Below are 27,686 nucleotides of genomic sequence, written 5' to 3' on the forward strand. Positions count from 1 at the left end.
TTTTGGAATTCTAAAAAGAAATATACAGGGAAAAATCTTTTAAAAATTGGACTTGGGGGACATTAGAGCAAATAAATGGAAAACATGGAGCAACAGGATGAATTCCTCTTTTCCTCTTTGGCATATGTGCACATATGTGCTGGTGGAATGCAAGTTGGGGCCAGGAAGATAAAGTGAAAAGGAAGACAGGGTATTTGTTATTCTCCTTATAGCTGAGACAAAGTAACAAACAGAGGCCATTGAAGAGATGAGCAGTTTATTTTGGCTCAGAGACAGCGGTCCATCACGGCAGGGAAAGTCTGGTGACTGGAGTGCCTTGGTCTGTGACAGCAGCAGCTTTCCAGTTTGCGTTCATCTTGGTGGGCAGGCCCTAGAGATCTGGTGTGAGAGCCAGAAATGTACACACCTTCCAAGTCCACCCCCATGCCCTACTTCCGTTACCTAGGGCATGTTCTCAGAGGTTCCACAACCTCCCCAAACAGTACCACTAGCTGGGATCCATGTGCTCAAACCCATGAGCCCATGGGAGATATTTATGAGTCAAACCAGAACAGAGAGGGGTTAAATACAATGATTTGGGTGATAATTGTTTTATGAGGTAGGGAAATGTTCAGTGGTTAGCACCAACAGCTACTATGACCATTTACAGAACGCCTTTTTGAAATGTAGGGTGAACATGAGTTGAACAGTTTCAGTGTATATAGCATACAGTAGTTCATACTACAAATATCAATTAAATATTAGAAATGAGTGACATGACAAGGATCATTATATACTAATGAACAGTGACAATGCATATTTACAGAGTATCCTGGACTATCACAGAGTTAGACACACTGAGAGTCACCCCATTGCCTTAAAGAGTCCAGGCCGTTTGAACAGAAGAAATATAAAAGAGCTCATCCATTTTATTCTCAAAGCTGTAATATTAGGTTTCTATGCCCCAAACTGTAGAAAAGGAGAATTAAAAAAAAAAATCTATCCTGTACTAGTCAGCAAACTTTGGAGGTGAGAGTTGCTCCAGGGAATTCCCAGTAGCAAAACTGGATGGCAGCTAAAGTCCTTGGAGGGACTCTCAGGCTGGTGTGACAGGTTTGTAGGCTGTTGTAATCATCAGGTCACCATTTGTACCCTTGTAGAAATAGATGTGTGGGGGTAATAGTCTAAGTGCTGTATGGACATTCATTACATTCTGAAAATAGACATTTTATGCTTCTTCGGGATGAAGCTCCCATTCGTGATAGCTCCCATTCGTGAGGTAAAGGTGCTGGAAGCCACCACAGAGAAAAACATTTAACATGGCCCGGGTGGCGCCAAGTGTTAGACCCTTTTGCCTAGCTGGCCAGACTGGCTGCTTCCTCTCACCTTTCACCTCCTAAACTAGTTAATTTGTCCTTCCAAATTTTGTAGACCACGTGTGGGGGATTGCTGGATGAAGGAGAAAAAAGATATCACTAAAATGAATATTTAAGTCAACAAATGCCTAGCTTCTTCAGCCTATTTTTCTCAGGGCTGTCCATAATTAAGTCCAGATTTCTACCTGATACAACTCAAGGCGTCAAAGGTCTTTAAATTCTTCCACAACACGAGAGAACATTCTGGGTGGCTGGAAATGGTCTATGTTTTGTTTGGGGCATTGGAGATACTGATATATCATATATGATATATATGCTAAATTTCATCCAATGAGACATTTGAGAGTTTTCTGTTTCACTGTGTCCATTTTTTTTGCCTCAGTTAATAAAATACAATATTGACTGCATCTCTTGAAAACGTCTGCTCCATGTTAAAATGAAACTGGAAGGATGGGGAGTGAAGCGCAGTGGTAGAGTCCACTGTCTGTACAAGCCCTGGGTTAGACCCCAGCATCGCAAACACACACACTGGGGACTGAGATTGCTAAATGACTTCCTTAGAATCATAGTCTATCTTAGTGTGAGAGACACGGTAAAAAAGGAGGCTCTGGAATTCGATTTCAACACCCCGTATTCCAAAACACATCACTGAGGTTTTTTTCCCCCATAATGTTGGAAATCATTTTGTCAAGTAGCTACCAAATAAGCCATCTCCAATTCTTTAAAGACAATTTCACTGCATTTCTTTATTAATTGCTTATTTTGTGTATGTTATGTGTACATGCGCCGTAGCATGTGCGGGTGGAGGGTAGAGGACTACTTGCAGGAGTCAGTTCTCTCCTTCTACCATGTGGGACCCAAGGATCACACTCACGTAATCAGTCTTGGTGGCAGCTGCTCATCTCTGGTGAGCATCTCATCTTGCTTCCCATCATCTCTGGTGAGCCATCATCTGATGTGATTTCCTTGCTGATAGATGGACAAGAACGTGAGCACCTTGAAAGGGAGATGGTCAGTATCTATGGATTTATCAAAGGTTGATGTTTTTCTTGAAAGCTCCAGTTTATTAGGGTCCTGTGCACCATATGTCAATGAGGAATATTTGTTAAGGAACAGCATCTCATTTTCACATTGTTGCTTATTTTAATGATACTGTACATTTCCATGTTTACCTTTCAACATTGCCTTCTGCACACAGCCTCACTCAAAACATTTGCTACTGTGCTCTTTTTTGTCAAACTAATAGAGCCTCATTAAGACAGCAAGCGACTGCGGTTTGAAATAAAAATATACATATGGACACAGTGTCTGTGGTGCAAGGAGATAGTTAAGAAAATCTTTGGAGAAATGAGCAAGTAAGAATCTGTCTAATATTTTCCTTTTTAATTAAAGCTGGAAGCATACGGCACACATTGATTGAGCTTGGTGACTCATGTCTGCAATCCCAGCTCTTGGGACACTGAGGCAGGAGGATTGCCATGGGTTCAAGGCCAGCCGGAGCTACATAAAAAGACTGTCTCAAAAAGTAAACAAACAAAACAAAAACAAAAAAAAATATGGTTAGTCATTTTAAAAATCAGTGGTGTGAATATTATGAATCTATAATATGCTGTTTAGCATTCTAAAGTATTTTTTTGTTTGTTTGTTTTTTTGAGACAGGGTTTCTCTGTGTAGCTTTGCGCCTTTCCTGGAACTCACTTGGTAGCCCAGGCTGGCCTCAAACTCACAGAGATCCGCCTGGCTCTGCCTCCCGAGTGCTGGGATTAAAGGCATGCGCCACCACCGCCCAGCCTAAAGTATGGTTTTGTAACTAAATAATTATTTGAGAAAGGAGATGGGCTTTAATTCAACTAATTATTTTAGAAAACTCAAAATCTCCTGTATCTTGATAATAATTGCTTATTGTCTAAACATCCGATCAAGCTAACAAAAAAGTAACTAGTACAATGAAGAAACGGGAAAATCCATCAGTGACAGTTTGGACTCTTAACTTTAAGGAGAAAGGATCAATTGAGAAAACAGACAGTATGTCCTTCTGTGTGTGAGTATACATATATGTAACAACACACACACTTATTTGACAAAATCCTTCACAATTACACACTCATTTGAAAGACAGCACGATGCTCATTCATGTCCAAGGTTGGCTTGTACAAAGATAAAACCTGGTCCAGGCTGGCTCATGAGTCTCTTCCTCAGGACATTTGATTTGAAATTCAGATAGTCAGTTGGCGTCTTCCTCGTGCCTGAAGCGGAAAGATAAAATAAAGTGATGGAGGCAGTGTTAGCCGTGTTTCCTGTCAGGCGGTTCTGTGGAACAAGAGAGGAACACAAATCAGATATGCAGATGTGTCAGAGAGGAGGCTGAGAAAGAATTCCTCTTCATTCCCGTCTCTAGTTGTAGTTGATTTCATTTTTTCAGATGAGATAGGACCTTGCTAGGTTGCCCAGGCTGGCCTCAAACTCTCAAGATCCAAGAATCCTCCTTCACAAGGATACGGGTCTAATCTTATACCACAGCTCCTAGCTCCCAGCTGTCTTCTGGTCATACTAGCAATTGCATTCCCAGGATTCGGAAACACGTTGATAATCTCATATGGGTTCTGTTGCCTACATCCAGCTTGAGGGCCTATGGTCATAGAACTGTCTTTAAAAATGCGTGTGTGTTTGCATCTATTTGAGCACATCTGAGATACATGCTCCAGTGGGAAGAAGTGAAGTCCCGCCCAGCTTGTTCAGGAGGTGGTGAGCATCACTGCAAATGTGAAGTTGCTCTACCTTTGACAGGCCAGTGAACGGCCAGTTCGTTAGTGGCTCTTCTGAGAGCTTGGTTCTGGGGGCAGGGGCGGAGGACAAAGGCAGCTGAAACAGCTCTCGTGTGGTTTAGGGATGTTCTCACTGGTGTTATTTTTAAAATAAGAGCTAATGAAGCACACGCCTGGTGCTGGGGGAGGGGGGTTCACAAGGTAAACATTTTGTTCCTAACCCACCACTGCATACATCCTTTTCAGCTTCCTCATCTATGCAGGGGGGTTGACAATAGCTACTGGCTGACTTATTTTGTCTTCTGCTGTTTTGAAAACACACACACACACACACACACACACACACACACACACACACACACACACACGCACACCAACCCCCAAACAGATGTAACTATTGCAAGTGCCGTAAATGAATGTTTCTGTTTACTAGGCTTGTTAAGGTAGGATGATTTCCGTATTTGTATATTCAAAACGAGACCATTCAGTAAACAGAACACAAAACGCCTCACTGAGCATGTCCCCAGAGACTGGAAGAACTGGCTCCCATCCTCAGCCAATCTCCCCTAAAGGAGAGTTGCAGTTTCCCCCAGGCATGGGTCTCACTCACATGGCAGATGAAAAAGCTTTGAATCTTTCCTGCCCTGTTAGAATCTACAAGAGCGCTCAAGTCTCTAAATGTATGAGCTGACCTCCGGAGGGTGATTCCTCTCTCTGAGTGGATGAACCACTTCCCATGCATGGGCCCTGTACTCCCAGGGTGGATGAGCCTGGTGCCTATTTTTCTCTAGGAAAGACTCATTAATCATTGGAAGGCACCAGAGAACCATTTAGGGAACTGCAGTACAATTTACTAATTGGAACTATCCTGGTGGTGTGAGTGGGGAGTCTGCCTCATTATGGGCTTTCTCTTAGACCCTTTCTTCGCCCTTTTCATCCATCAACTGGCCCTTCCGCTGTAGTGGTTTAGAAATGGGAGATGGAGAAACTACCCTTAGTACTCATTCATAGTCACTGCCTTAAGGTCACTTTTGTATACCGAATTAATATTCCAAACTGTTCCCTGCATGTTTTGTTCTATGTGTAACCTTGTGAAGTGTATGGTGTTTTCTGCCTACTTTGAGGTGATTCACTGTTGGTTTTCCATCAACAATTCATCTGTTTTTTACTTTTTTCTTCTAGCACTTCTAAGAAGTGATGGTATTGCAAGAGTTTGAGCTGTGAAACACTCCATCATTTTGGCAACACCAAGCTTCTACTTTGGTGTCTTAGTTTGGTTAGAGTTGAGTGGCATCCATTTTTTAGTGCGGGGAAACAAGGCAGTATCAGAGTCAGAGGGTCAGAGCGCCCCCTCCTGGTCCTGTGTGATTTAAAAACACCCTACTCAAAAAATGTTAACTTAGCCTACTTACTTTGGCCTATAGATGATGATCTGGTCAGAACCAAAAATTTTCATGTAAAATGAGGCTGCCCAGTCCAGTACTATGGTGACAGAAAAGCTCTCTGTGTCTGTCTGTCTCTCTCTCTGTGTGTCTGTCTGTCTGCCCCCTCCCATGTATATGTTTTATAAACAGTGTCTGATATAGCTAGGCTGGCCTCAGACTTGGTTTATAGCTGAAGATGATCTTGAACTTCTGATTCTGCCTCTCAACTGCTGAGATTACAGCCATGCACCACTGAGCCCAGTTTATGCCGTGTTACAGGTTGAACCAACTGAGGGTTTCGTACGTATTAGGCAGGCTCTACCACCTGAGCTGTATTGCCGGCCTTCTATAGCTATGTTGTCCAAGATGGCAGGTAGAAGTCACAGGTGGCTATTGAACACCTGAAATACGGTGAAAGCACCTGAGGGCTGAGGAATGTTTGTTTATTGCTATAAGGACTCACTGTGTATGTAGCTCAGGCTACCCTGGAACTCACTATGTTGTTCAGATTGGCCCCCAAAATAGTGACTCCCAGCTTGCTGAGTGCTGGGATTATGGGCATAGACCATCATGACCGACTTCAGATTTTTAGTCGTTTTAATTTTGATCAATTTAAATTTAGGTAGCCGTATGTGATTAAGGGCTACCATATTAGATGATACAGTTTAAACACCAAGGACTTCTCTCCGTAAATGACTCCATTCTTTGAAAGTACGGTCGTTTGAAGTAAATTACCAATCTTTCTGACCAAGAGGGAGAAAGGGCAGTTGAACTAGTCTAGGGCAAGTATGTCCATTCACTTTCCTGCTGGGAGCTCTTGGAAGTACCCTCGTCTCTAGAGAGACAAGGAAAGCTCGGTGACATGGCCATGTCCGGCATCACAGTAGAGTTCTGCTGTGCACATTTCAGGAAATAAAGCCAGAGCTAAGCCTTCCAGTGTAGCAGCCCACGGGACAGTGTTGGTGCTGTATGATTGAGGACTGAGAGAACTGGAAAACAGAAGTAATTTGGCTGGGTATTTGACTCATGCCAGTCGTGTGTGTGTGTGTGTGTGTGTGTGTGTGTGTGTGTGTGTGTGTATGTGTGTATGTGTGTGTGTTCTTTTTCTCAGAAGAAAACCACCAGTCAACAGCAGCAACAGTAAAAACAACAACAACAATAACAACAAAACAGTCATTTAATGTATCGATACATCTTTTAAAATATGGAAATTCTAGTTTCTTAAAGTAAATATGATGCATAGAACACGCATTTCTCAGGTAGCTAAAAGTGGGAATTTTCAAGGATTAATTTGTATTATCTTTAATTATGTGGGTGTGCAGTTGTGTGCATGTGAGTGCAGGTGTCTGCAGAACCAGTTGGAGCTGGAGTTACAGGTGGCTGTGAACCACATGAATGTTGGAAACCAAACTTGGGTCCTGTGTAAGAGCTGTATGTGTCCTTAATCACTAAGCCATCTCTCCTGCACCTAAAACTGGGGGCTTTAATTTCTTTTAAATGAAAAGTCACTCATCCAAGTTTGCCTTGGATGCAGAAGGCATACAATGATAAATATACAGAATGATAAATACAATGATATTATAAAAAGGAAAAAGTAGAATAAACAAAAATAGCTTATAAAAGACAAAACAAGGAGAAATTCAAAGATCCATCTGCATTTTTCTGAACCAGAGACTATACCTCTGGAAGAAAGCAGAGCCCATGGCCCAGTATTCCCCATTAGTGCTCAGGATTCCCTCAGGTTTCTTTAGGGAGCGGCCAGTAACTCAATAACAGCCATTACTTAAGACCTGAGACTGATTTGAGGCAGTTCGTGTGGAACACAGGAGACAAAGAAGGCTATTGCATTGTGTTGTACTGATTTAATTTTATTCCATCACATACTGAAATTATTGGTTTTAAGGAAACAGACACACTCTTTTCTCTTTCACTGAGAGTTTAAGGTGAGCTAAGATATTCTCTGGAACAGATTGAATTTCAGAATTCAGACTTCGCTCGGAGTGGCATGATTCTCTGGATGAATAAAGGGAAAGAAATTAAAGACAGAAGCCAAGGTACCTGTCTCCTCATAGGATGTCATTACTAGTCTCAGACACAAGAGGGCAGCAGAAATTAACTCAAGATTCCTGCCTGTTACCCAGGCACATAGCCTTGCAATAAAGTGGACAAACAAAATAGTTTAACACTCCCATTATGAAACCCCTCACTCTTATATCATTGGAAAGAAAACTCAATATACACGTTTTTGAAGCCATGGGGGGTGTATGGGAATCAATATGCACACATAATTCGAGCCATTAGGATTGAAGCCAAGTTGAGTTTTGAGTCAAGTCAGGTTCAGGATTATGCTTGTTGGGTAACCTTGACCGTATCACTTAGCCCCAGCTGAATCGGGATTTCCCTGCCTGTCTGCATCCAAGAATCTTTGCAAGACTCACACGAGTTAACAAGTATGGGGTCATTTACCTCCAGCTTTGACTTCTTATGTTCCCTTATCTACTAAATGGAGACGTTCCAAAGGATGTGGCAGATGTTCAGTTCTCTTCCTGAAACTGCATTATCAGGGGAAATGAATCAGTACAAAAAAGACTGAAGGTGGTCGGCACATCCTCCTGGATAGAGGTACATCTGTTCTGAAAAGCTGTTCCCCAAGGGACTGTTATTTGTGTAGAATACAGCCACGGTGGCTGTGTTGCTCCATGTGTCCCCATCACAGTTTGCACGTTGGAGGGCTTGTCCCAGGCTGTTGTCCATTCATTCTCCCCAGAAATCATGTACTCTCTCTTCGAAATTGCTTCCCTCTCCCCTTTGAAGTGGAAAATCTAAGCCTAAGCCATCAGGTACTTCTTTGAGTTTTGCATCTTGCGGGGCTCCTGTGTTTTGTGCAGCATGAGTGTGGGCTCCAGTGTTCATCCAGTGTTCATGTGCAGCCAGAGTGTGGGCTCCAGTTGTTCATGTGCAGCATGAGTGTGGGCTCCAGTGTTCATCCAGTGTTCATGTGCAGCCAGAGTGTGGGCTCCAGTGTTCATATGCAGCATGAGTGTGGGCTCCAGTGTTCATGTGCAGCCAGAGTATGGACTCCAGTGTTCATGTGCAGCATGAGTATGGGCTCCAGTGTTCATGTGCAGCATGAGTGTGGGCTCCAGTGTTCATCCAGTGTTCATGTGCAGCCTGAGTGTGGGCTCCAGTGTTCATCCAGTGTTCATGTGCAGCATGAGTGTGGGCTCCAGTGTTCACCCAGTGTTCATATGCAGCATGAGTAGGGGCTCCAGTGTTCATGTGCAGCCTGAGTGTGGGCTCCAGTGTTCACCCAGTGTTCATGTGCAGCATGAGTAGGGGCTCCAGTGTTCATGTGCAGCATGAGTATGGGCTCCAGTGTTTACCCAGTGTTCATGTGCAGCATGAGTGTGGGCTCCAGTGTTCATGTGCAGCATGAGTATGGGCTCCAGTGTTCACCCAGTGTTCATGTGCAGCATGAGTGTGGGCTCCAGTGTTCACCCAGTGTTCATGTGCAGCATGAGTATGGGCTCCAGTGTTCACCCAGTGTTCATGTGCAGCATGAGTAGGGGCTCCAGTGTTTACCCAGTGTTCATGTGAAGCATGAGTAGGGGCTCCAGCGTGCAGTGGAAGATGAACTTGAACTTCTCATGCCTTCCCCACCTGGGTTCTGGGATGGCAGACTTGCCCACTAGCCACTCTACCTGGTTTATGTAGTGCTGGGAGTAGAACCCAGGGCATTGTGCATGCCAGGCAAACAGTGTATCAAATGATCCGCACTCACAGCCCCTGGGTTCGTTCTTGAACAAGACTTCTTTGTCTGTCTACGGTTTTCTGTAGTTTCATATTTTAGAGTTTTAAAATTGGTCTCCCCTTTTTCTGTAAATCTATCATTAGGGATTTTGTTAGACATTGTATTGAAGCTGTAGGACTTTGAAGAGACCAGGGGCATTTAAGCAATATTAATTATTCTAATCTGTAAAGACATGGTATCTTTGCTTAGCAATGTGTAATTTCCTTTATCAATCTTTTACAATATTCAGTTTATGGGTCTTCTATCTCTTTGGTTAAGTTTTTCCTACTATCAGATTCTTTTTGTTGATATTATAACTGGCATTACTTTTTAAAAATTCTTTTCAGATATTTTATTATTTATGTGGAGAGATAAAACTACTGTGTGATTTTTTTTTAACTATAACTCTAGTTTCTTGGCTGAGTCTGTAGAGTTTTCTATGTGTGTGATTTTGTCTTTGGAAACTGTTCTACTTTTTCTCTAAACTGGATGTTTTAAATTTATTTTTCTTGTCTAATTGCTCTCACTAGGACTTCTAGGATTATGCTGAAGAGAAGTGGTAAGAATGGGAGTCTTTGCATTGTGGTGGGTTTTGTGTTGATTATAATGTTATCTCTGGGGTTTTGCATACAAAGTCTATATGAAGTTACGATCCTTCTCTGTGTATGCTGTCAAGAGCTTTAATCACAAAAGGGAGTTGAGCTTTATTAATGTTGTCTGTGGATTCACTGAAGTGGTGTTTCTATTTTTTTTCTTTCATTTTTTAAAATGTACTGTGTCACATTGGCTGATACAGGTTTGGCACATTTTCACATCCCAGGAGTAAATCCCACTTGGTCATGGTATATTGATCTTTCAGTATTCTACTGACCTTGACTTGCTACTGTTTTACTGAGGAGCTTTGCATTAGGGATATTAGTTTGTGGTTTTCTTTTCTTGTGATATCTTTAGCTTTGGTATCAAGGTATTGCTATCTCATAGAGTGAATTTTGTAAGTTTTGTTTTATTTATTGGAAGTGTTTAAAAAGAAGTTAGTTCTGATTATTTTACTATTTGGTAGAATTCATATGTGAAGCACTCTGGTCCTGGGCTTCTTTTGGCTTACTCATTATTGGTTTACTGGTTTTGATAACTTGTGCATTCCCAGGAGCCTACTCATCTTTTTCCTGATTACTGAATTTGTTGGTGTCCCAGTGGCCCTTTGTAATCTTTTTATTTCTGAATCATCAGTGTTGTATCTTCTTTTTCATTTCTGATTTATTTACTCGAGCATTTCCTCTCTCTTTTTATTTTTAATCTACATTAGGGTTTGTTAATTTATGTTTCTTCAAAGGGAACCAACTGCTCTTTGCTATCTTTTTCTATGTTTAAATTCAAGGTTTGATTTAATAGTGCTAATCTTTATTACTTCCTTTTTTCTGCTAAATCAAAGATTACATTTTTTTCTTCTCTTTCTACTTCTTTAAGATGTGAAATTAGATTATTTAGGACTTTTGAAAAATTCTTTCACAATATTATTATATATATCATACATATAAATATATATATATGTCACATATCTATCATATATACAATTATATTCTCCTTTCTCATCTCCTTCCTCATCTCATTGAACCCTGACCTGAACTGGAACTGAGGCATTTCCTCCTTACTGGCTAGCTTTCACAGTGTGGGAAAGCAATATGCAAGCTGTCTACTGGGAGGAAATAGTCATCAACAGTCTTACTCAGCTGCGGGGCCCGACAGCTTACAATATCAACCTCCCAGGTAGATGTACCCATGGTAATAGTGGCATAACTATCATGTGAGTAACCAACTGCCTTTTTAAAAATTGGATTTTAGGCCAGCTGTACAGAAGGAATTCTTCCTGGTGCAGTAAACCTGGTCAAAGTCTGTGGTTTGGAAGGTCATAAGCTGTAGAGGGGAACAAATTATTACTGTTTTGCTGTATGATGTGATGTCAAACTACCTTCTAAATATTTATGCCTATACCCATAGAAATGTTCAGAGAAATTTCTGCTTGAAGTAACCAACGGTTAATGCAGAGATAGCTTGTGGAAATGCTGAGGACAAGTGACTATTGAGTGCTCAGAACTAAATAGGACAGCTAGATCTTCCCGCCCCTTTCAAGGCTTAGGGAACATTGCAGAAGAGAAGGTGGAAGGAAGAAGGAATGTAAGAGCTGTATGACAGGAAGGGGGTGCATTCAAAAGCAGCCTTCTAGACATGAGATCTCTATTGTATACATGGAGTTACAGCAGCTGTGGTTACCTGCATAAAAATGGACCCATTATGGAGCTGAGAAGGGCTTTCTACCTCTCCTCGGGGAACTATAGGTAGTGATGGTTGCCGGGGGAAGGGGAACATATTTCTCAGTGGTATGTGATTGCCCTTGCTTGAGTAAACAGCTCCACCCATACTCATGCAGTCAGCCTTAAATACAGCAGAGCACAAACAAAAGAATGAAAAGATGTGAAAAACGGATGGGGAAAGGGATCGTCTGTGTTCTTTTTATATTGTAGGTAGTTATTACTTCCAACTTTCGTCTTCAAAAGTTTGCCCTGTTCTGCATGATTTGGGAATTTGCATTTTCAGTTTCGTTTGTCTAAAGTTTTTTTTTTTTTTTTTTTTTTTTTAAATATGGTTGAGTTCATCTTTGACCCAATGATTGTTTGTAAGTGTGCGGTTTAATTTCTATGTATTTGTAACCTTTGGGGTTTTCCTGTTTCTGTCTTCACTTATTTATTTTTTTAAACCTAAAATCTGTTAGGTCTGGTATAAGTAGAGCCACCCCGGCTCCTTCCGGGTTACTATTCAATGGTTTCTAACTGTATGGAACATTCTTTTCCATTCCTTCACTTTTAGCCTTTTTGTGTTCTTAAAAGTATAGTTAATCTCCTATAGACTGTAAGTTCGTGTATGTGTGTGTGTGTGTGTGTGTGTGTGTGTGTGTGTGTGAGAATGTGTTAGCTATTCACTCACTTTACATCTTTACATTGATGATTTTAGTCTAGTTTCATTTAAATTAATCTTTTTTCCCCCTTGGGATTTTAAAAGATGGTTTGGTGTAGCCCAGTCTGGCTTTGTACTTGCTATGTGGCTGAGAATGACTTTGAACTCCAGATCCTCTGTCTCAGCCTCCAAGCACTAGGATTACTGGCATATGCCACCACGCCAAACTCTTTTGTTGTTAAATTAATATTTTCTTTATAACCCAACTTCTGGTAAACAAAAAGAAATTAGGTTTTCATTTTCATCAATAGGTAGTTACATGCTGTCTGGGTAGAGGAGTGTGTGTCTTTTAAAAATACAAGCTGTGATTTGTATCCAGAGGAGAAAATTGGGAAAATGTGGGTTAGTGAATTAGCATTGCTTTGTATAAAAGGAAAAGAAGTTAAGCACCTGTGGCCTAACTAAGCTGTAAACACATTTCACGATTAAACAAAACGAACAATCCATAACAGTTTAATGTGAATTTTAAACAAGAAACACTTCATGTTCAAAACGAAACTTATTCAGGCCTTTTAAAATTACTTATGTTATTTCCTCCTTTGTAGAAAATTCTTAGTTTACTATGTAGTAAAAATTATATGAGAGCAGAAAAGCCTCCAGAGGACATATTTAAAATACTAGAAATAGAAATTATTAAAAGCCACAGTATGCTGTTATTCAAGCAAAAAGCTTTGAATATTGCTTTTCTAAACATCAAAAGAAATCATAGACAGAGCTTCCTATATATAGCTATATAAACGCGTTGGTCACTGTAATTGAAATAAACTATACAAATTTCTTTAAAATATAGCAAGTGTCCTCCCATGTCATTCACCTTACTTTTCATATTTAAGTTGTGAAAAATTCCATTTTCCACCTTCAAAATGTCTTCATATTTTCTGGGTCTATCCACACCTACCATCCCTCAGCTACTGACTTGAAAGAGCTATCTAACTAGTCTGTCTAGTTTTATACTCTTGAATCTCCAAAACTTCCTCAGACTAGTTCCTTTCAATCCTCTTATTCCAGTTCTTACAACGGTCTCCATTTCAGCGCTACCACTCTTTCAGGAAGTTGTGCATAGTTTAGGGAGTGGAGCCTCCTAGGGGAAGTGGGTCACCTAGGCTGTGCCTGGAGGGTGTGTCTAGTCCCAGGCACCTTCTTCGCTCTGTGCTGTGAGGTGAAGGGCCTTCTCTATCACATGCTCTTTCTGTCACGATGCTCTTCCCACATCAGACACACCACACACTGGTGCGAAAGCCAACTAATGCATTCTCCTACTTGCCAGTAGAGGATAGGAAGGGTGTATCCACTTCAGCTGCTGGCACCATGTTAGAGGGTGACCGATAAAACAGAAGATACAGTAGCCTACAGGGTCTCATAATATAATACTCCAAATGTCCTCAGTATCAGAGAATATCACTTCGTACACCAGGATCAGGAAAATCTCAACTCACCCCGAGACAGACAAGCACTAGATACCAGCATCAAGGGGGCATAGATGGGCTAGAGATGTAGCTCAGTTTTTAGATGCTCACTTAGCATTCCCAAAGCCTGGGTTCAACTCCAGCATTATATAAACAAGGCATGGTGGTATATGCTTGCCTGCAGTCTTGGCTCTTGGGATATAGAGGCAGAAGGACTCAGAGTTCAAGGCCAACCTGTGCTACGTGAAACTCCAATCTCAACAACAACAACAAAAGACAAAAATGTTAGAAATATCTAATGAGATTGTTATAGCTGATATCATAAGTGTTTGAAAACAGTTATGAACACACATGAAGCAACCCAAAAATAAAGTCAGAAAAGAAATAGGAGAAGCACCTGGAGACGTTCTTCAAATGATAAAGGACAGCTAATAAATGAGTTCAGTAGGTCTGCAAGACACACGAGCAGATCAATTGCGTTTCTACACAAATCCAGAATCAATCTTGTTTATTTACACCACAATGGACAACCGAGGTGAAGAGTCTCCATGGCTTTAGATCTAGCTTTCATCTGACAAACAGCTCTAAGCGGTATTGTTGGGATCAAATGGGTTCATGGGGTGGGAATGTCTCTTTTCGGCCATATTTGGAAAAGGTCATGGTAAGCAGGCTGGTGGTAGTCATGACGCTCTTCCTCAGGAAGCAGAGTTAGATCATTTGCCAATGATCATTGATCATCACTGAGCCTGCATTGGATTGTTAGATAGAGACACTGAGATAGATTCCTAATCTTGTGGACTGAGTAAAATTAATGATAAGGAATATATGATATGGGCACTCTTTCTTCCTCTTAGGACCACTAATCTAAGGGTGTTAATAGCAAGAACAGGGATTCTGGCTGCTTCGGCCCTTGTTGGGAATGGTCCAGATTCTGCCGGCAGACCCAGCAACAAATGCTCAGAGAAATGAAGCCAGGGGGATATGAACAAGCCTGACCAATATGCTGCAGCACTTGCTACTGTCCTGAAGATTGGTTTGCCTAATTAGTTTTTCCCGCAGGATAATCAAAGGAGCTCTTAATTTTTATTTGTAAAAAAATACAAAGAATTTAATTTCTTTCATGAGTGGTCAAAGGGGAAAAGGAGGAGAAAATGACTTCAGAATCACCCCGTAAAACACAAAAAGATCTCCCAGTTGCAAGAGTAGAGAGTTTCATTTGGCTTGGCTAATGCTTCTTGTTCAACAAGCCAAAGCTGCATGTTTCAGGTGAGGCAGGGGCTACTGTAGAGCCCAAAGTATCACCATAGATCATGTGGGACTGAAGTCAGGGTCCTAAGGTGTGGGGATGTAGCTCAGTGGCAGAGTACTTGTCCAGCATGCTCAAGGCCCTGGGTTGGAAGCCAGTACTGAAAAATAAGTCAAAAGGTCATTACTCAACTATGTGAGCAGGGTCTTGTAAGTAAGTTTGTTTATAAATAACCCCGAGGGTGGGGGTGGGAAGGGAGGGAAGGAGGAAGATGGGGGTTGGGGAGAGGCCATGGGGGTCGCTGCAGGGGCAAGGAGGGAGCTAGAGGTCTACAATGGTCCTCAATTGCTCTCCACCTTATTATTTTGAGACAGGGCCTCTCAACTGAGAATAGGGCGCTCAGTGAACCTGGGAGAAAATAGACTTTTCCTTCACTCAGTGAAGCTCAACTTTGTCCCCCAGTGTAGAGAATACGCTGTCCCCGCAGTTCTTGCTAATTACCTTCTACTGCTGCCGCTGCAGCCACCTTCCGCTCTGAAGAGGAAAAGTTACTATAATTGGACAGTGGGTGATTTCCAGTGGGTCAGAGGTAGTCATTAGTTTTAGCTATAGTGGCTTTATAAAAGCTGTCTAAGACAATGCACTGGGAAGCCATTTCGTTTAGTGAAACATAGTATTTTTTTAAATTTGTTTTCTTGTTGTCTTGCTGAATATTATGTCAATTATAATAAAATGTATCTTCGAAGCAAAAGATGGCTTCATCATGAGTTATGTCTTAAGATATAACTGTCACTTTACTTGATTGGTATGAAAAGCCACACTGAGGCAAAATGAAATTGGGTGCAGAAGTGGAGTCAAACAAGAACATGGCTGAGCCAAGCCCCCCTATAGGTTTGTTCATAAATCATTAAAGAATAAATAACACTTCAAAATCCCCTTTCTGTGAATACTGTCAAAGTCCATGATGACTTCAGCTTAGATTTCTGGAAACATTCAGGACTTGTTCTGTGTCTGAGAAGAAAAAACAGTGTGAATGAATTAGAAGTGTGGGAGGATTAGGTTTTTCTAACTTTTAAAGCTGTTCTAACACACAAGAAAACATTCAAAACCTGTAAAGATTTAGCAGGACATCTCATTGGTGTTTGAAAGGGCAAGAAGATAAAGCTTGCAAAGGGTTCATTGTTGGAGACAGTCACAGCATTGAGTGTGTAACTCCACACCAAGCAGTTAGCCACTTGGATGGTCCTTAGGCAGAGTCCACACCTACACACAGCAGCTCCAGATCAGGTGAGCCATCTCCCTGGTTTTAGCCCTCAGACACATTACAGTATAGCGCTTTTTCTAAAATATACTAGGGTTGGTAATTTTGCTTAAAAAAAATCTTTACATGCAATTTGAATCTAAAACAAAAGACCCTTTCCCTTCACCCACTTCTGCATCTGCTCCCATCTACCTTTGCAGTTTCTGGCACATATGTGTTGTGCTGAACGCCAGGTTCAGGTCAACAGATGTTGTTATGGAAAACAGGAACTAGAAAATTAGAAAAGTTCTCTGCTTTGAAATGCTTATTAGCACGAAACTGCAGCAATATGCTCTATGATTTTAGGAGATGGCTCTTGTGGGCAGTCTACTTATCAGCTTGCAGACTTGTTCTTTCTTAGAAGTGGGCCATTCTGCATAGATCCATTTAACTCATTAAGATATGTGTTTGTGAGCTTATTAAGAAAAAGTTGGACTTGGGCATATAATTCCTGCTATACTACCCAAAACTCAACAACTCAAAGATAGTAGGATTCCTGTTGACATGGCACCCAGTCTCCCACCCATGCAAAGATTCTCTTACAGACATCATATAGCCTTGACCTTCAGACTTGGAAGGGACCTTAGAGGAGACTAGGCTGACCTCCCTAACCTGATGTCCCTGCTTTCTTTAGAATATCTCAGCTTCACTGTAATTACATTAGTTACTTTTCTCCCTGGACTGACAAGTACCTGACAGAAATAACAACTTAAAGGGAAAGGATGCCTTCTGGCTCACAGTTTCATGGACTCCAGTCTGTCCTATCAAGGAAAGAACAGAGGCTTCAGAAGCCCCGTCCACCATGGCTGACTGCTTGCTTGCAGTTTAACTTATTTACACTTCAGCCGATCAGGAAACAGAGGGCCTGGGCTGGAATCTCTCAGGACCCACCCCCTAGTGGCCTGTCCTTCAAAAGGCTCTCATTCCTAAAGGTTCCTCAATGTTCCTCAACAGCCCCACCAACTAGGGGTTCAATGTCTAACAGACACATGAACCTGTGAGAAACATCTCACCTTTGAACCACACAGTGAGCAATAATTTATTAAATTCTCTACAATAGATATCCATGAGACAAAACATTACATTTGGAGATATATATTCTTATGTTAATTTTAGAGAGCTGGTTTCTAAGTTCTTGATAAATCCATGTATGGCTCTGCCCATGCATATTCAGCATTCTGGTCTCTTACTTAGATATCATCCTTGGGGCAGCTTCCACATATCTTCTCCAGCTCCAGTCCATCTTAGTTCCTCCATCTAACACTCAGGACTCAGGGCTTCTTCTGCCTTCCCTTGCTACCACCATGCTGCTTGTCCTCCTGTGTATCAGTCTGATAGCACCCCTCCTGCAGCAACATCTGAATTTTTCATGGGTAGGAAATGTATCCTGTTTGAAGGTCTACCTTTGTTTTGTTGAATTTTAAACATGTTTCTTAGATGACAGTTAACATTCAAAGAATACTTCTAGAATGCTAATGAACCTGTATTTGTTAATTTGTTAATGAACCTGTATCTCTTGCAAAGTTTATTGAATGTCATTTTGCTTTCTATTTTTTTTCCCTTTAAATCTAGTTCTTGCTAGATAATTGACTGCTTTGAGGGAGAAGATGACTTTCTTAAGGAGAGCTCTGGAAGTTCAACCATTCCAGTGGATCAGACTTAGTAAAAAAGAAAACAAGAGATAAGATTAAAGGTGACATGCTGATGTTAGGATCTGGAAATGTTTGGACACAGGACATTTGTGGCTGATGTTCATTTGTGTAAGCGAGTGTTGTAACTCGGGGGTGGGGGAAGGTATCCTGACAGCTTGGGGAGTCGGGCTATACCTTGAACTGCTAGGACAGCTCGGACAGCTGGAGCTGCAATGGAACAGCTCAGCTCTGGAAGGAAAGGTATCTTGACTACTTGAGCATCAGGCTATACCTGGTGTGGTAGGGCATGGTCTCCCTGCAGGATAGAGCAATCCCGTTCCTCTCCTGGAGAGCTGCTACAGCTGAGCTTTGTTCAGCCCCCACTTAAGAGGGCTTCTCAGCAGAGCTCTGCTTCTTCTCTGGCCCAAGATGTTGCATCTTTTGCTCCACTCTGCTAAAGGAGAAACTTGTAGAAATGTAGCTATCTTCTCCAGGGGAAAAGTTGTTACTTTTTTTGTTAGTCTTGCTCAGCCCCTAAGGGATACCTCAGCAAGGTTCTTCTGTTCATCTCCACCTTGCTCAGCCCCACTAATTAGGGGAACATCTCTGCAAGGTTTTTTTGTGCTCAGTCCCCTAAGGGACATCTCAGTAAGGTTCTTCTTCTCTGCACCAGTGAATGAAGATCTTCACATCTAAGACTCTTTTGAGAAAGAGATTTATTTGGGAAGGAGGAGTCCAGGAGAGTGGCTGCCTATACCAGGGTGGGAAAGAACAGCTGACAACTGAACAGTAGAGGGGTTTTATATAGGATTTCTTAGGGGTGGAGTTTCTCCAGGGAGAAGACTTTCTGGTCTGGGATTGGTTAGTCTTTCCTGCTCAGGGACTGGTTAGTTTCGTTGGTTAGGGGCAGAGATGGCCTTGATTTCAGAGCCAAACTGTGTTTCTTTCACTGGCCTTTCTTAGCTTTTTGGCTCTAATTCTAAGGCCACGACATATTTCTTTCACTGGCTCTGATTTTAGGGACAAACACTGTTCCTTTGGCACTTGTTTCAGAGTCAGAGCATGTTTCTTTGGTTCTAGGCTCAGGGATAAAGTGTTTCTTTCACTGGCTTGGGTCCCAGATCTAGGCTGTGTTTCTTTCACTGGTTCTGGGCTCCAGGGTCAGGGTGGGTTTCTTTAGCTGGCCCCCCTTCCCTACAGCTTGGCCACATCACTCTTGCTGCAAGGGAATTTTTAATAAGGTACTAAGGGTTCACTTTATATCTGTGGGAAAGCTAGTTTCCCTTGTCTCACTATCAGCTGCAATATTTGATTACTTCTGAAAGTTTAACAAATGATCAAATGGAAGCCTTTTTGACCATATCTCCCAATAACATGTTGGTCAACATGTAACTTTTCTCTGCCTACAGACTACTTTTAAAAGGAGCTGCCTTTTAGTAGGTATTTTTTCTCTCGAATTAAGCACTGTTTCTTAACTCTTACTCCACGCATCTCCCTTCATTCTCCGGTTAGAGCTAGGATTCTGGGTTCTTGGAATTTACATCTTCCTCCCTGCTCAGGGAAAGGTGGATTGGCTATGGTGCCTCTGGGGACTCTAATACATGCATGCAATGTTGAACTGAGAACAGTTGCCTGGGAAACAAAGCCTTACAACAAACCTCATTTTTGCATGCATCTTCAAATCTTCTAACAGCAGGTCATGCTTCCATGTTTGAGGGAGGTATGAGAGTCCAAAGTGTAGACTCATAATGTGCCCATGCATTGCTTAGGGATTCTATGGATATTGTCCATCCTATTCATATAGGAAAACATATATTCCAAAATTAATCAACCTAACAAATTAAATTACTTTTCTTGGGTCATGGGAGTTGAGAGAGAGGTAGAAAGGACCCCAAAATTTGACCAAAAGTCTCATCTGAAAATACCTCTAATAGGTAACTCAAAATTTAACTTACAGTAAGTGCTTGGATTATATGTCATATGTTAATATGCTCAGGCCAAACTTCTTGACTATAAATGAGATGTTTGGCATTTTTAACAAGACAGTAGCTCTCTTATTGCCCTCTTCTTGTTCTAACAGCTGCCTGACTCTGAGAGGTCATCTTAAGGGAGCTGTCAGTGCCTTACCACAAACTTTTATTTTACACTGGCGATGTCACCTTGTAAGGGAGAAAGAATTTTCCCTTATCCTTCAGTACTGTGTACCTGAAGTTTGTAAATTAGACAAAAGACAAGCAACAGAAAAAGTTCGTCCTCAATATATACCAGAACTGTACAGGAAAGAAAGCAAAGGCTCTTAAGCAAGCCATCGGGCTTAAGAGCTTATGTATCCCCTTTGTAAACAATAAATTGTAGAGAAGCTATTAGACAAAGGTCATAGAGTTTCAGTTTCTAAGGGTAGCAACTTATGGGAATATATATATATATATATATATACATATATATGCACATATATTCACATATATGAAATTAATGGATGATTAAAGTTACTTAGTTCTTTATTTTTGGCATACTTAAATCTCCAGTGGTAAGCATTACCAGCCCCATCACCTCTACCTCTATGATGAAGAGTCTATATTCTCTTTTTGCAAGGGAGAGGGAAACATCTTTACAATTCCAAACCTATGCTTTGCTTTTAGGCAGAAAATGAGAGGGAGTCTGCTCTTTCTTAATTGCCTTAAGCTCAAAGTAAGTTAGTACCAGGCCTACATGGCGTATTTAGAAGTGGTGTATTTATAGGTGGCATATTTAAGGGTGGCATATTCAGGAGTGGCATATTCTGATTCCCTTCATTAGCACTGCACTAATGTTTCTAACGTCACTGCGGTTTGTATTTTGGCCCTCCTGTGTATAGGCTAAATCAGTGGCCCATTACTGATTAATCAAGGCCATTAAGTACAAAAGCAGAGTTTTTTTGCTCTTAAAGAATCAAAGGTACCAATTTTTTTCATAGAGTATATCATGCCAAGTGTTCATATTAGAAATATTTTCCCTCAGGAATACATTCAGTTGGGTAGTTTATTAAATAATTATAAGGAATATGCATGTTTGTGCATTTGCACAAAGCCAGTATTTGGGTGGGAAGTAAGAAATTCCCTCTATAATGTAGTAAGTATTATGTATTTTAGTCTTCAAAAGCATAATCTAGTAACCAAAAAGCCTCATTCTCAATCTGTTAAAAGAAGGGCAATTACCCAGCCAGTTCTATTGTTACCATGCAACAATTTGTTTGGCGTTATGTAAATATAAAGCATTTTTTTCCCTCAAGGGTAGCCTCATTAGTCAATTCATTATTAATCACTAAACAGTTTGAATTTCTGGGAGTAATGTGTCTTTTTTTTCCCCCTTCATGTTCCTAGAGTCATGGACATGTAATTGGATGGGTCCAAATTAGCAACACCAGCATTCAGCATGAAGAACAGCTGGGTTCATTCAGATGAACCCAGCTTCCTCTGCCTGGCATCCCTGTGTCTCTTATCTCAAAATGTTCAAATCTACCGTCTGCTTAAGATCTATGTGGTGGTTTGAATAAGAATGGCCCCCTAGGTTCATATATTTGAATGTTTTGTCACCAGGGAGTGACACTATTTGAAAGGATTAAAAGGATTAGGAGGTGTAGCCTTGTTGGAGGAAGTATGTCACTGGGGGTGGACTTTGAGGTTTCAAAAACCCATGCCAAGCCCAGACTCTCTTCTTCTGCCTGTCGATCAGGATATAGAACTCTCAGCTCCTCCCAAAAAAAAACCAAAAAAAACAAAAAAAAAAACCACCTGCCGGGCGGTGGTGGCGCACGCCTTTAATCCCAGCACTCGGGAGGCAGAGCCAGGCGGATCTCTGTGAGTTCGAGGCCAGCCTGGGCTACCAAGTGAGTCCCAGGAAAAGGCACAAAGCTACACAAAGAAACCCTGTCTCGAAAAACCAAAAAAAAAAAAAAAAAAAAAAAAAAGAACTCTCAGCTCCTTCTCCAGCACCACGTCTGCCTGTGTGCTGCTATGCTCCCCGCCATGGTGATAATGGACTAGCTTCTGAGACTGTGAGCAAGGCAACAATGAAACGCTTTCCTTTGTAAGCATTGCACTGGCCATGGTGTCTCTTCGCAGCAACTGAACACTGACTAAGACCGTCTGTCTCACTTGTCCAGGCCCATCACTTCCTTTGATGTTTCCCTTCCTCCTTTGAACTGACATTCCAACAATTCCTTCCATGATTTTCACACTAAATGTAATCACTTTCCTCCTTCACCCGCCTCGTTTGGGGACTATAGGTGTGCTCCACCACACCTGGCTTTTGTCTAGTGCTAGGAATAGAACCCAGTGCTTGATGCATGTTAAACAAAGGCTCCCAACTGAACTCGATCCCCTAGTTCTAAGTGAGAATTTCTGAAGATTCAAAGAGGCCAGTATAAAGTCTAGCTTGACCACAGTTGCTTCTGGAAATATTTCAAGAATGAATGAAAAGGTAGGAAATCATATCTGGAGTTCTTGACAATCCTGCTGCTAATGGTTGAGAACCCTTCCCTCACTTATTTTGAAGGACATGGTTTAATATTAACAATGACTGAAGCTGAAGAAAATAGCATAGTGAGTTTAAAGCAGTATGATGAATGGCCAAGCCAAACACATAATTTTATCCAGTGTAAGATATAATTTAGAGATTGTTATCCTCTTTGGGATTGTTTCTTTGATTCTTCTGTGTGTATGGAGATTTTGAAGGTAACAATTTGCCTGTAAGATCGATGTTGGTATGCTTGAGCTGAGCAATTGCTGAGACTGAATTATGTTTCACCCACCAGAATTCACGATACATATCTGGAAAGCTCCTGGTGTGACACGGTCTTTAGAAGACAGCCAAGGTTAAATTAGGTCAGAGGGCACTTGTTTGGTAGAACTGTAGCATCAGAAAGAGAACTCATCCCTGTGAAGACAGAGCTAGAAAATGGCATCTGCGGGCCAGAAACTGAATCAGCCAGCAACTGACTTGAACTTGGACTTCCAGCCTACAGAACCGTGAGAAAATAGTGCTGTGTTGTTTATGCTATCCAGCCTGTGGGGTTTTGCTATGGCATCGTAAGCTCAGTGAGGAATAATCATCATAGAAGTGAAGCAGATGAACTCACTCCCCAGGACAGCTTGCATCACAGGAGATAAGATGCTTCTGATTTACAAATACCAGGGGAATAGCCAGAAGTTACTTTGGGTTAAACCTTTCCAGATAGAGTTCCAGAAGGAAAGTCATAGAGACTCCTGGTTTTCTGGGCATCCTTACCAGCGAACTTCCTGAACAACTGAACCCAGGAAAATAAAGCCTTCATGTGAACAGAAGGTAAATTTCATGACTGTCTCAGAGTCACCGAGAAAGATAAGCCACTCAGACGGTACAGCCTGCTTTCTAGAAAAGAATGAAAAGTAGAAATTCCAGGAGAATCAGTCATCATTGTGACTGAAGTGAAATCTTTTAAAAATAATAAAAAACCTCTGAGCTTGGTAATAGAGGAAGCTATGTGGAGCATGGCATATCTTCTGCAGATAGAAGGATTCTGACTCTGTTTTTCAGCAGCAAGACAAACCATTTTGAACAAGAGCGATGATTTCTTGTTTCTGTCTGTCAAAGAGAGCGAGCAACCGAAATACTGGCCTTTATTAGGTCCCTGGGGATTAGGGGCACTCTTTCTTGTAATGAGGATTCTGGTACTGAGAGAATTTTCAAAAAACCCTGAAAATAGACTGCCCCTAATAGACAGCTTGGCACACGCAGAGGTGTTACATAGAGATTGCCTCTAACTGGAATATCCCCTTTAGGAAGGAATGGGAGGCTCCTGGAACACACCTTTCATGTTTAGGAAAGCTGACACTTATAAGGTAAGGTAGAGGGGCTGCGGAGAGGACACTCTCGGACCCGTGCGGCTGTGCAGGTCTTACAGAGGGGTCTAGAGCTCCATTTTTGTGAGTTGTCACCCATCTAGGGATGAGCTTCTTGTTGATGCAGTTTTTCTGAGTTGCCCCTGGACCTGTAAGTACCCCCAACTATAGTTGTGCGAGTTACCCCAATAAACTCACTGGCTCACCGAGTTGGGCATTGATGTAACCATTACTTTGATTTGTTGTGACCTTTTCACATCTGGGCCCCAGGCAGAGGTTTGGAATTTGCTCTTGCCAGTGAATCCTCCTTAGGAATTCCCTCACAGACCTGCACAGAGGTGTATCTCACAGTTGATTCCAGGGCCCATGATGTTGACTACCAAGATGAGGCCCTCTCCCAGCATAGAAAAAAGGACTGTAAAAATTTTGACATGTGGTCATGAGATTACTTTGTATTTACCAAATTAAATAAAATATATTGTTGAGTTAATTGCAACTGTCTTTAGCATAAACATTTTATTAATGTATATTACTTGAACAAAGAAGTTGTGTTATGATTTTTCATATATATATGTATATAATATACTTTGATCATATTCACTATTTGCACTGTTTCATTTTACATTTTTAATTTAGATTTTTTGTATATTGCACATATGAATACTGTATTTATATCATTTCTACTCCCCCACAAACTCCTCCCTTGTGGCCCTCACTATCAAATTCCTGGCCTCTTCGTCTATAATTATTATGGTTTTACACACACACACACACACACACACACACACACACACACACACACAGAGTCCAATTAGTGTTGCTCTTATGTACATGTGTTTAATGTTGACCTTTTAGGATTGAATAACTTATTAGGAAGTTTACCTGGAGACAACTGGTTCTCTCTCTTAGCAGCCATCGATTACCCAAAGGCTCTTCATCTAGGGGATGGACCTTGTGAAATTTCTCCCCAGCCATGTTAGCATGTTGATTGGTGTTGTCATTGTACAGTTCCTATTTAGGAAACCACACTGGAGAGATTTTGTGGGTGCGTCATCCGCACCATGTCTAGAAGCCACCATCTAACAGCAGACATCCTGGACTTCTAATTCCTACAGTCTTTCTGCTTCCTCTTCTCTGATGTGTCCTTAGTCTTAGATGTAGGGATTGCTTTGTAGAGGTGTCAACTGGGATAGCCCACCCCATGGTCAGTTCTCTTCATGTGAGCAACTGTGGATTTCTGGAATAGTCTCTATGTGCTGCAAAAAGAAGTTTCTTTGGTGATAAGTGAGAGCTGCCCTTATCTATGGGTGTAAGGATAACTATTTAGAATGCAGCTAAAAACATACTGGTTTAGGAAAGTGGCAGTAGAAGGTTTTCTTCTGTGGTCCACAACCTTACCAACCACAGGTAGTTGGCTAGGTTTACAGTACCAGGCATGAATTCTCACCTATTGAGTGGGCCTTAAGTCCAATGAGATACCCCCAAGGTATAACCAACACTGTTGCACCATTGGGGATACTTTTCTGGGTCTGCCATAGTTGTGGTTTGTAGGCTTTACATCTAGGTAAGACTGCTGATTGCTTTTCTCCCTTGGCAGCTTGCACAGCACCTTCCAACTGGGGAGCTAGTGCTCAGGGGAGACTTCCAGGTCAGTTCCATCTTGACTCCTCCAATCCCCGTGTCTGCTGTACATGGTGTCTTCAACCACAAGGGCATACCTTCGAGTGTTGGGAGGCAACCAAGGTCAATGGCGGCAGTCCATATGGTCTGAGGAGTCTCCTGCACCTCTCTGACCAACAACTTGAAGGGAGACTTTCTTTGACTGGCATTAAGGTTTTTGTTAGGTAGTCTATGGCTCTTTGGGGGAAGCATTATCATTCCTGTAACATAACTCCACTTAAACTATAGGCTTGCACACACAGACACATCCACTACATTATATATATATATATATATATATATATATATATATATATATATATATATATATAGTGTGTGTGTGTGTGTGTGTGTCTTATATTACATTTTTTAAAGTAAACTTATAAACTCTGTGGGTGGCTTTAGTTAATATAACTACTAGAAAACTTGAAATTACATTCATGGCTGCATGAATGCCTTGCATTACATTTTTACTGAATAATATTTAAATGGAGAAATGACTTATCTTCAGATAAAGGTCTGAAGCCATGACTAGGTTCCATGTCATGTTATTAAAATGTCCACTACTGGATCCAAGAGGCTGTGGGAAAGCCTATCGTAATTGGGGAATATGAATGAGACACACAAAACTAGAGGTAAGATAGTCACAATTGGACTTGTGATATGTTCTTTTTCTTTTCCTGAAAAGCTTAAGAAGAGCTGAACTCCTGGCTGGGCATGGTGACACATGCCTTTAATTCCAAGACTTGGGAAAGAGGCAACAATAGAGGGATCTCTATGAGTTTGAGGCCAGTCTGATCTGTCTATATACCAAGTTCCAGGCCCACCAGAGTGGTGTAGTGAGACACTACTTTAAAAAAAAAAGCTGAACTCCTTTAACGAAAACAGTGCATGAAGACATTATGCAAACAACTGTATTTGTTTAAAAATTTCATTTTGCCTAGAGTCTCTCGGGCTTGAGATGTAGCATTTTACTCAAGCAATATATTTAATGCCCTAAGGAATGGGGCTCAGGATGCTGTGTTCTCATTAAAACAAGCTGAATCCATGATGTTAAACATTATGCAACTGTGACTGAATCAGTGGCCAAGTAACAAGTGACTATGTGTTAGAGATTTTGGTTGCTGTTGTTCTTCCATTTATCGCTGTGCTCTTAATGAAACACTGGAAGAACCCAAATACATTTAACTGGTGCTATTATGTAGGTGTCTGTTTTTCGAGTAATTCACAGTCTGTAACACACCGTAGTAGAATGCATTTAGTTTGCTTTTTACAAAAGCCTTCAGAAATAGGCACCAGATATATTTAGTGTGGTTGATTACTCGAGTGTTGGTCAGTTTATCCTACATGGCTCTTAAATGCTGAAGCCTGGACTTCAGGTTAACGGTTTGGGTTTGTTTCATTGTTTGTTTGTTTGTTTTTTCTTTCTACAAAATGTAGCCGGTTGCCATAGTACTGTGGCTAAGGATTTGGCCAGAGACACCAACTGCATGGTTGTGGACTCCTCCTACTAGTTATGGCCGAAGAGGCCACCCTGTTGAGCACTTCTATGCCTAGCCTAGCTTACCAGTGAAGTCTTGGTAGTAATCGCATCAATTTTGAAGTAGATCCACTGGGCGGCATCTACTGTATCATGTCAGCTCCCTGCATCTGGGCTGTCATTTCTATCGCAAGCACAAGTGCAGGAAGACAGCACATTCATGCAAGAAGTTAAGCAAAGCAACTTTTTATAAATATGGGAGTGCAATAAGGGACAGTTGAAACCTTGGCTTCAAGGTTCAGGAAAGTTTTCAGGGTACCACACTGGTGGAAGCCAAAAGGCATCCTGCTTCTTATTTTATGTCCATGAGGGAACTTGGATCCCTTTGGCTGAAACATGTAGGACATCCTGTTGTAGAAGGGGTGGGAACAGAGGACCACTGTTATTCTGGCCAATCTCTCTAAATTATGTTACCTAATAAAGGTTTCTTCTTAGTTCTTGTCTTCTTCAAGAAAAGACTTCAGCCAAGAAGCACAAACACTTGAACAGAAATTTGCTTAGCAAAGCAAAGTCACAGAACAATCTGGAGAGAGCCTGAAGCAGGCTCACCTGGAGGGAGGGCAAGAGCCCTGAGTTCTGCATTGTTAAATTTGAAAGTTTCAATGAATATTTATGAGGTGTGTGTTATTTTTGTTCCCAAATCATGGCAGACCATATATACCTGATTTTTTTCTTCCCACAATCCTCTAGAAAAGTCCAT

Source organism: Peromyscus eremicus, chromosome 5, assembly GCF_949786415.1.
Source record: "Peromyscus eremicus chromosome 5, PerEre_H2_v1, whole genome shotgun sequence".
NCBI lineage: Eukaryota > Metazoa > Chordata > Mammalia > Rodentia > Cricetidae > Peromyscus > Peromyscus eremicus.